Genomic DNA, 10,136 nt, shown 5'->3' with positions numbered 1-10,136 from the left:
AGTTAAATGTTAGATCATTCTACAAAAATCTTAAGGTTGGTTTATTCTTTTTCCGTCTTTTATTATTTTTTAGAGCATTTTAGCCTCCAGCATCTTGTTTTAGGACCCCAAAAAAATCTTAATTTAGAGTATTTTGGCCATTTAATGTTTTATTTTAGGGTAAAAAGTTCCTATTTTTCGTGAGTTAATCATTTGTTAACGAATGGGTTGGATCCATGAAGGAGCATAATGAAACATTGGGGCTAAAATACTAAAAATATAGAGACTAAAATGATCATTTTAATAAACTTTAAACGTTAATTTTAATATTATGCCAAAGTTGAAACACATAATATAATTGGAAGGAGAATAAAAAAATAAGGGTAAAATACACAAATGGTCCCTCAATTATAGGGTAATGCTTTATTAAGCCACTCGATTACTAAAAGTTAAAAGAATAGTCCTTCGATTATAGAGTGTTACTTTGTTAAGTCCCTTGACTATTAAAAGTTACATAATGGTCACCATACTATTCATTATGTTCCAAACTCGTCCTTTTTCTTTAAAAAATTGATGGTAATCTGAGTTGAACGTTAACTTATTGTTTGTGATATGATAAAATCTGATCTCAGAATTTCAAACAACTATCATATCTCAGTCATCATGCTATCGTCCAACTTAGATGACTGCTAATCCTTTAACGAAAAGGATGACTTTGGAACATAATAAATAATCAGGTGACCATTTTGTAACTTTTAATAGTTGAGGGACTTAATAAAGTAATATTCTATAATCGAAGAATTATTTTATAACTTTTAATAGTTGAGAGACTTAATAAAATAATATCCTATAATCAGAGGACCATTTGTGTACTTTACTAAAAAAAAATAGAAATGAATAATAAAGAGAAGAAGATAAAAGTCTAATATCTTTTCAATCTTAGCCTAATGCATTAAGTTCTTTCCAATTCACAAAAGAAAAAGAAAAAGAAAAAAATTACTATCCCTAATATTTCTTAATAAAAATAATAAGTATGTGAAAAATCGGAAAAAAGTCTAGAAAAAGAACAGAAAAAATTAATGGGCTGATGATGTAATTTACCCTAATATTTTAAATAGAGAGTAAGTAAGCAGATAGTACCATAAGGGGGTGTTTGGATAGGAGAATGTTGGATTCCCATGGGAATGAAATTCACATTCCCCCGTTTGGTTAGCCCAGGATATTATTCCCGATAATGTAAGATTACCAATAGTGTGTATTTTTTAGGCGGTGTTTGGATGGGAGAATATTGGATTCCCATGGGAATGAAATCCACATTCCCTCGTTTGGTTAGCCCGGGAATCTTATTCCCGGTAATGTAAGATTACCAATAGTATATTTTTTAAGGTATATTACCGGGAATGTCATTACTTTCATTTCCTTAGGTATTGTTGGATTCCTGACGTTTTGGACTAAAATGCCCTTAATTTTTTTTAAATGTCATTTTTCTGTCATTAAATAATAAAAATTATACGAATGTTAAATTACAAATTTATCCTTAAACTATTTTAGATTTACAAAAAAATTCTATAATTAAAATTTTATATGAAATTCAAGGGTTAAAATAAAATTTTACCCTTTCATTAAACCTTTTTATATTTTCAATTTTGTAAAAAAAATTATATAAATTATATAAATTTAAATTTTTTAAATAAAATATATAAATATTTTTTAACTTGTTAAAAAATATATATATATAATAAGGACAATTTTGATCAAATATACATTCTAATAATCTTTTATTCTTTTAACCAAACACGATAATCTTACATTCCTGTTAAACCAACCAAACACAAAATACAACATTCTCAGTAATTCTATTCCATGATAATCTTACATTTTCACTAATAATCTTTCATTACGTGAACCAAACGCACCGTAAATCCTAAATCCCAAATCCCAACCCTGCACTGCAACCATCACTTCTATCGTCTCCTCAAAGACCAAAGCAAAGCACATAAACCCTAATTTCACAACTAAACCCTAATCCCAACCCCTCTCCATGACCACAGCTATCCACCAACTTGTTTGATTCTCGCCTTCGCCTCTTACTGGTTCGGTCTCTCTTTTTATTCTCATCCATTTTTTTGCTGGGGTTTTCTCAATGTTTTGTCGCCGTTAATTTTATCTTTTAATTGTTTCATGACTAATTCTTGCTTTAAGTTCGTCTGCATTTCTTTAAGCATAATAGTTTAAATTCCCATTTTTTTTTTGTAAAGGAGGCTCGGATTCAATTTTTTTTTACAGTTTCGTTTAATTATCATTATTCCATAATATTCCCTGACTAGTGAACTGATAAAAGAGCTGAGAAATAATAATAACGTGTTCTGATAAGTAGTACGAAGATAATTTTGATTAATTCCAAGGAAGAAAAGGAGTAAGTTTTGATTAATTTCAGGATTAGAAACCTTTGATTAATTTGTATTGGGGCTTGCAATTTAATATAATTTATCCAGTTAAATGCAAATAACTGTTGTTCACTTGTCCTTTATCTTGCAGCAGCTCGATTCGAATGGTTGCATTTTGAAGGTCTGCCCTGTTTGTTATCGTCTGTCGGCCATCGATAGCAACAATGGACAGTTCATTTAATCCCCAAATCTTGGTAGAAAAGCTAGCCAAGCTCAATAATTCCCAAGCAAGCATAGAGAGTATCCTTCCTAAAAATGATTGTGTACTACATTCTTTTTTGCATATTTATGACAGTTCTTTTTTGGCTGGTTTTGCTTTCATTATGGGAGGTGTTTTCGTCACATTGTCATGCGTCGTAGTTGAGCATATACTTGTTTTATTACTTCTTAAGCATAACTTACTGCTGATGCCTGTTTGATATCACCATCTAGTTGCCATGTAAGTTACAACAAATGAACTTCTGAAGTTTATTTTTTGCACCCTTAACTCAGTAAGTTTTATCACATTGGTGCATTTTCCATATGAATAAGGCAAAACAGGTTGTTGAAACTTGGGACAGACAATTTCATTGCTCTCTACGCGAGCAGAGATTGGCCTTCCTCTATCTTGCCAATGACATTTTGCAGAATAGCAGGCGCAAGGGTTCGGAATTTGTTGGTGAGTTTTGGAAGGTTCTTCCTGATGCTCTTCGTGATGTGATTAAAAGCGGGGATGAGTTTGAAAGGAATGCTGCACTGCGTCTGGTATAGTCACCTTAACTTTCATACAGGTCTTGCTTTTGTGTGCTCTCATTCCAATCTATGTGATGGGTTGAATGTGTATCACAGCCACTCTAGTTCTATTTTTATTACTTGACTTTTTCTAGATCTAGTGAACTGGCTTGGTGTTTATTTCGGTGGTTGACATGCGTAATTCGTGATAATTGAATTGCTGTTAATGGCATGTCACAGTAATTGGACAATGCCTGTTATTCTATTTTCATTTTATTGCTGCACTGTGGTCGGTTGTTATATTCTTTTCTTTCAAAAAACATAGGTTTGCTTTAAATATGTAGTGTCATAGTGTCTCAGAATGGTTGCTCTGAATTTTAGCATGACATATTACTCTTCTTTTTGCTGTTTGAAATGCAGATCAGTATATGGGAAGAGAGAAAAGTATTTGGTTCTCGAGGACAAATTCTTAAGGAAGAGCTTTTTGGCAGACAATCAGAAAGTAATAATCGAAATGACTGGCACATAAGCCTCAAGCTGGTGAGATAAGTTCCATTCCGATTGCATTTTTTATGCATTTATATGTTTGTGCCATGGCCTAATGTCGTTTCTTCTATATATACTTATACTTGCTAGCAGAAACAGCTAGCAGAAACAGCCTGTTGTAAATGCAGTGGACAAAATAGTTTCAGGCTATAATGCTCTTTACAGTAGTCAGACGGATGAAGATTTTATATTCAGAAAATGTGGGAATGCGATTAGTTGTATAGAGAAAGTAGATAAGGAAATTAGTACCAATGCCGATTCAGGTATGACCAGCATTGCTCACTGTTGTTAGCATACAGGGATTATACCTTTAGCTGCTCCTTAAAAAAAATGTTGTTTGATCAACATTTGGAACATCTCAAGACTGTTATGCAATACAAATTAGGATGCTTCCCCACCTAAAATGTCCAGTTTCTTTGAACAGGGCAGTTCCGTGGATCGGCACTTGTGGAGGAGGTGCAAAGTCGGTATGCTGTATTAAGAGACTGTATCGAGCAGCTAACGGCTGTTGCATCGTCAAGAGTTAGCCTTGTCTAACATTTGAGAGAGGCTCTTCGGGAGCAGGTTACTTAGACTAGTCCCTTTAGAGCAACGTTGTGGTAATGTTAACATAATACTGACTTACTTTTATTGTCAGGAATTCAAGGAGCAAGTTCGTTCTCAGCTTCAGGGTTGATAATCAGATCTTTTTAAGTATAATTGTCGAAATTATGAACTATTCTCTTCTATATCTCTATATCAGTTAACATTATTGCAACTTCAATTCGTTACGTTTAACGGGCTGCACAGTCCCGATCGGAACAGGCGGGTAATATATGCAGACAGTTATTAAATTGTGACAATCCCGAGTTAGTATACGAGCAAAGTTCAAAGGAATCTCACACGTCCATTGCACCTCAAAGTTTTATTCCGGCGTCTACGGAACAATCAGCTCCTGTTATGTGTGCCTGGCAAGTATCTTTTCCCGATAATTCCGGCCACATCAAGGAAGATCCTGGGAAATCTGCAGCAGCTGCAGTGGCAGCAAAGCTAACTGCTTCAACATCCTCGGCCGAGATGCTTTCTTATGTCCTCTCTTCCCTCACTTCTGAGGGTGTCATTAGAAATCCCATGAAAGAATCTTCTGGTGATTGCCCTTCTGAGAAGAGGCCACGCCATCTCAGAATGCTGCGGTCACCACCCAGCTGTTAGCTCCAAACAAAGTGCTGCCACCACCTCCTCCATCATCGTCTCCTCCTGCTTTGCCAGTGCCACCGGCGATTGCACCATATGCTGTGTCCCAGTACATGCCACGTGCTGGATCAGTAAACGGTGCAGCATATAACTATGGGATGGCCCCATCACAGCAGCCCGGTTATTCAACTGTTGGGGGTGCGATGACTGGCGTCTCCCCATTTCCGACATCATTAACTAACAATTCTTACCAGAGTTTCCAAGGCTCTGAAGGCTTTTACAACCAACCGTCATCTGTGCCGACTGCACCGGATTCTCTGCTATAGAACTTCATTCAAGTTCAAAACGAAACATTGTTGTTTAGAAACTCTGGTTGGGTGCCACGGCCACGTACTATAACATCACGTGCACATTATAAATGTATTATTATTTGGAAAACTCTCAAACTTGTCATTTTTATATAATTATTGATATAGAAAGAGAATGAAGCATTTAAATTATTGAAACACTTTTTAGTATATTAAGTCAAATTAAGATTTTAGTCTCAAATTAGAGATCTATTCTACATGCTTCAATCTTGACTAATCCCATGCTTTAATCTTGACTTATAGCGTGAATCAAGCGACCTCAGTAATAAGAAAATTGTTATTTCTTAAGGTTGAATTCGAGCATTAGGGATGTGAGCGTTCAATATTAGATGGTTAAGAGTTATATTTGAACATATATTACATATACCGATCAGGAATATGAGCGTTCAATATGAGATGATTAAGACTTATCTTTGAACAAATATTACATGTGCGAATTTATGAATACCAAATGTGAGATTTTCAAAAGAAACAAATCATAACACAAGTATACGTACGTACAGATAAATAAATAGAGAAATAAGGAAAAATGGAGCCTAACTTTATTCAAGACGAATTAACCATTTGGAAGAAGATATTGTAATTACTGATAACAAGTTAAAATACCTGGAAAAAAAGAAACATACATGTGATGTGATGTGAAACAGAAAAGGGATGAAGATGATTTAAGTTTTCAGTTGCGGTTGTGTTTTCGATTGAGTTTATCACGATTACGGATATATCGAGCACTATTGCATTAATTGTGAACGAATATCATGGTCATACAATAACGGGTACTATTACAGTACCGGATTCAACATCGCCACGCAGAAGCTGCAAGAATTGCTCTATCTTGCCACCTCAAAAGTAAGCAGCCTTTATCTTCAGTGAGTCGATAACCATCACAAGAATATAAACTCAGCAAGATCTTGGACTGAGTCACTGCATTTGCACTTAAGGGAACCCCTTGGAACCCTTTTCCTTCCATTAATTTCCTCCATTTGTCAAGCCTCTCGTGCCTTTCTATCCTCTCGCCGCCTTCACACGCCACAATGTTCCTTATCTCCGGCGCAAATATGTACTGCTCTACTTTGGCTCTCTGGGCGGAATCCGGTGGGAAAGTGGCGTCCAATGAGTCGAATATGGCTGAATAATAGTGCAGGGCCTCCAGGAAACGGCCTAAGAAGTAAGGTCCGTTATGGCTTGCTTCTTGTTCGACGAGAGTTACTATGTTAGGCGCTTGGTTACGGATCATTGCCAATAGGTTCCCAAGGGAGCTCCCGGGGACTCGGTGGAGCGTGTTAACGGCATTCACGGCGAGAGCCTCACCGACTCTCCTGTTGAACATATGGGGCTTTATGTCTTCGAGTTTTTCCCCGATCGGGTGGAACTCAAACGGGATGTGGAGCGAGTGAGCTAGTTCGGTCAAGCATCGTCCCGTCTCTTTAATGGCATCCATACAGGGTCCAACTCCGGTTATCCTTAGAAATGGAGCTCCGCTCGGTCGAGCAGCCAAAGCTTGCATGAAAGCCGGCCACTGATAGCCTTGGAGGATATCTAAGTCGATCACATGAACACGTTCTTCGGCTTCGAAGGCCTCGAAGATGGCTTGATTAGCAGTGAAATGTGCAAACTTTACGTATGGACATGCTTGGTAAACAATTTGGTAAATCTTGAGGACTTCCAAGGAGTTTGATGGGAAAGGAGGGTACGGTTTCAGAGCACCGGAGGTGCTCGGATTGGTGGTTATGGTGGCGGCAAGCCGAGCACTTAGGGCTTCGGTGAAGCAAGAGGCAACTCTTTGCATGGAGTCCCCGAGAGGAGTTACCACTCGGTTGAGGTGATGTATATATTTTCTTGCTAACAAGTAATCCTCTTTGGCTACTGCTTCAGCACATGCAAGCAGCAGGTGAACCAATTGAAGTCCACTATCTTGCTCCTATAATGCAAAATTCGAATCGATGATCGAATTATAAAAGTCGAATTATGTCGAATAATCGATGATTAAACGAGAGGAAAAGAATAGCTAGGGATCAAAGTACCTGCTCAGGGCCAACAGGGATGGGAACCATCAAGGTATGGCCAAGGCTCTGGTGCTGCTGTTGTTCGGTTGATACTGATATTTGCTTCTCTTGTTGCTTCTCTTGCTGCAGTTGTTGGGATAATGGTGCCCTTGAGACCTGATAGTGTTGCTCCTGGTCCAACCGAGACGACGTCGTTTCGCTCACCGACCCACAAAACGTCGAAGAATTCTCCATGGGGATGCAGTCCAACATTGATGGAACCGTAGTCGGCATTTCGAACATGTTATTTGAAGTCCCGATACCCGAAATCCTGCCTTGAGACCTGATAGTGTTGCTCCTGGTCCAACCGAGACGACGTCGTTTCGCTCACCGACCCACAAAACGTCGAAGAATTCTCCATGGGGATGCAGTCCAACATTGATGGAACCGTAGTCGGCATTTCGAACATGTTATTTGAAGTCCCGATACCCGAAATCCTGCTTATTGGGTACTGATCATCAAAACCATCCTTTCGATAATCATCCAAGAATTCTTCAATGGCAGGCAGTGAAAGGCTCTCAACCTGCATGAACTGATCGTTAGACGAGTTGAACACTCTATGCAGTGGGCTCTGCCCTTTCCCCTTGCTGCTGCTGCTGCTATATGACCCCAACTGAGACGGAAAACCGAGGCGGTGAACACCCTAACATGCTCTGCCCTTGCATTCCCATAACACCATTGAAGTTGTAGTTCGACACTTGTGGAGACGGCAAGTTCCTCACCGGAGACGACACCATGAAATCGGAATCGAAATGATCGGAGAAGAAAGTTTCCCACAGGGAACTATCCGGTGACTGAACCTCGACATCGCCGTCCAACTCGAATTTCACAGCGGGGAAGTTGAGGCTTGGTGGGGTTAAGCTGGTCTGCTCCATTTCAGAAGACGGACCATTTTTCTTTGACTCGGCTATCGACTCACTTGAGTTTTCACTCTTGATGGAGCCCATGCTACCACAAAGAGAATTGAGCATGCTTTGTGGTACTTGTTGATCAAGTATCCCGAAATTGCTGTGGATTTAGCAGTTAAAGGGTGCTGTTAAATGGAATGAGAGACGGCTTTTCTCTCTTCTTATTTCAAACAGGGATTTGTCTCATTGTCCATATGGTCCTACAAAGTGGGATGGACTCGAGACAAATTTTAAGCCGAATTCATGTGATTGGAGGTTTTTGATCAAATCAAGTTTGGCTGGCTTTTCTAGGGGACCAATTTGTCATTTGGGGTTTGACGCCAGACAGAATAGTGATTATCCTGTAGGCTAGTTCCGACAGACGATTCACAAGAGAAAATTCGCCCAAAAACCAGAGAAAAAAAGTCTCTAGGGTTTAATAAAATATTATAAAATCAAACAATGCAAAAAGCAGTCCACAAGCCGGACTGTTATAGCAAAAAAATCGTCTTTATTCGAATTTTGCCAAAAATAGCAAAATCCCGAAAATCACTCTAAATTGAAATTCGAAATAAAATAAGCAATCTCCCAAAAATCCGGCCTAAATCGGATTTAAATTGACTTCCTAATTAACAATCGAAATATTACCATAAATAGTAAAAATAACTAAATCTAGTGATTCGGAGGGGAAAACGGCAGAATTTGAGGTTGAAAAAAAGGCCACATGGAGCGTAGCTCATGTGGAGAGCGTGCGCGTCGAAAAGAGCTTTCCGGATTGGGGTCTTATGCGCGATTCTGACACCTGTAGCCAAAGTTATGGCCAAAAGACTGAAACATACTCAAAACGACCCCAATGAGGAACATGTCACAATCAATTCCCGCCTTTGCGCTGATCTGCCAACTCATGGTATCTCAGCGCCATCAACGTGCAATCTGACAGCTCAACATCATCTGTCTCGGATCCCCCTGCATCAGGGTTACTTCAATTGGGTCAGCGTTCGATGAAGTCGAGTATTTTTTTTTTGAGTTTTTCGAGTTGACGAGTACTATTTTATAATTAGGGATGGGCATAGGTCGGGTTGGAGTTAGATTTCTGGTCAACCCAATCCGAACCCGACCCAAAAAAATTATACACCCTCTACCCGACCTATTATTTTAAGATAAAACCCGAACCCAACCCGAAATAATATATTTCTAAAAATACTTTTATTCAACAAAAAATAAGGATTTAATTGAAAAATAATATATAGAGGGGTCTTATTATAAATATTTCTAAATATATAAAGTAAAATTACATTTTTCGGGTCGGGTCGGATATTCTTCACCTTAAATCCGAACCCGACCCAAACCTGATTTTTTTATTTATAAAAATCCAACCCCATAGGGTCGGGTCGGAATCGTTGGGTTTGGATGTTGTGCTCATCCCTATTTATAACTCGAAGTTGACTTGAAGTTTATTTTTGAGTTGAGTCGAGTCGAGTCGAATTTTTGAGTTTCTATTTAAATTTATTTATAAATATTTATAATATTATGATATTATTTGATTTTAATTTAAATGATTTTTTATAACCATATACAATAGATTATATTTCTTCCTAATTTTTCATATGTGATCTACATATATCATATAGAGTCGAATGACTCGATTCAAACTTGAAAATCAATTGACTAATTACTAAAAATTTTGAATTATTTGAGTTGTATTTTACAAATCAATTTAAGCTTGAAAATTTTCGAGTCGAGTTGAGTTTATAAAATTTACAACTTGAATTCAATTCAAGTCGAGACGAAAAAATTAATTTTTCGAGTCGAATCGAGTTTTACTCAACCCTAACTTCACTCAGTGAATTGTTATCGACGAATAATGGGGTGAAGCAACTTTTAACCCCTTGAACTTGATCCGTAAACCTTTTTGGGTCCAACTTAGTCCCGAAACGTAGAGTTTTGGTTGACCTAATGAACTGAAAATGAAAAAAAAAAATG

General features: G+C 37.8%; 2 pseudogenes; one reads left to right on the top strand and one right to left on the bottom strand.

Annotated features, from left to right (window-relative positions):
- The first annotated feature begins 2,589 nt into the window (after positions 1-2,589).
- On the top strand, positions 2,590-5,256 carry LOC120123619 (annotated as a pseudogene).
- A 761-nt stretch (positions 5,257-6,017) lies between these two features.
- On the bottom strand, positions 6,018-8,213 carry LOC120123703 (annotated as a pseudogene).
- Between the last annotated feature and the right edge of the window lie 1,923 nt (positions 8,214-10,136).

This window comes from Hibiscus syriacus, unplaced genomic scaffold (genome assembly GCF_006381635.1).
Source record: "Hibiscus syriacus cultivar Baekdansim isolate YM2019G1 unplaced genomic scaffold, ASM638163v2 tig00110402_pilon, whole genome shotgun sequence".
NCBI classification, from domain to species: Eukaryota; Viridiplantae; Streptophyta; class Magnoliopsida; order Malvales; family Malvaceae; genus Hibiscus; species Hibiscus syriacus.
Note: the sequence above shows the minus strand (reverse complement) of the source record. Positions and strands in the feature narration are given on the sequence as shown.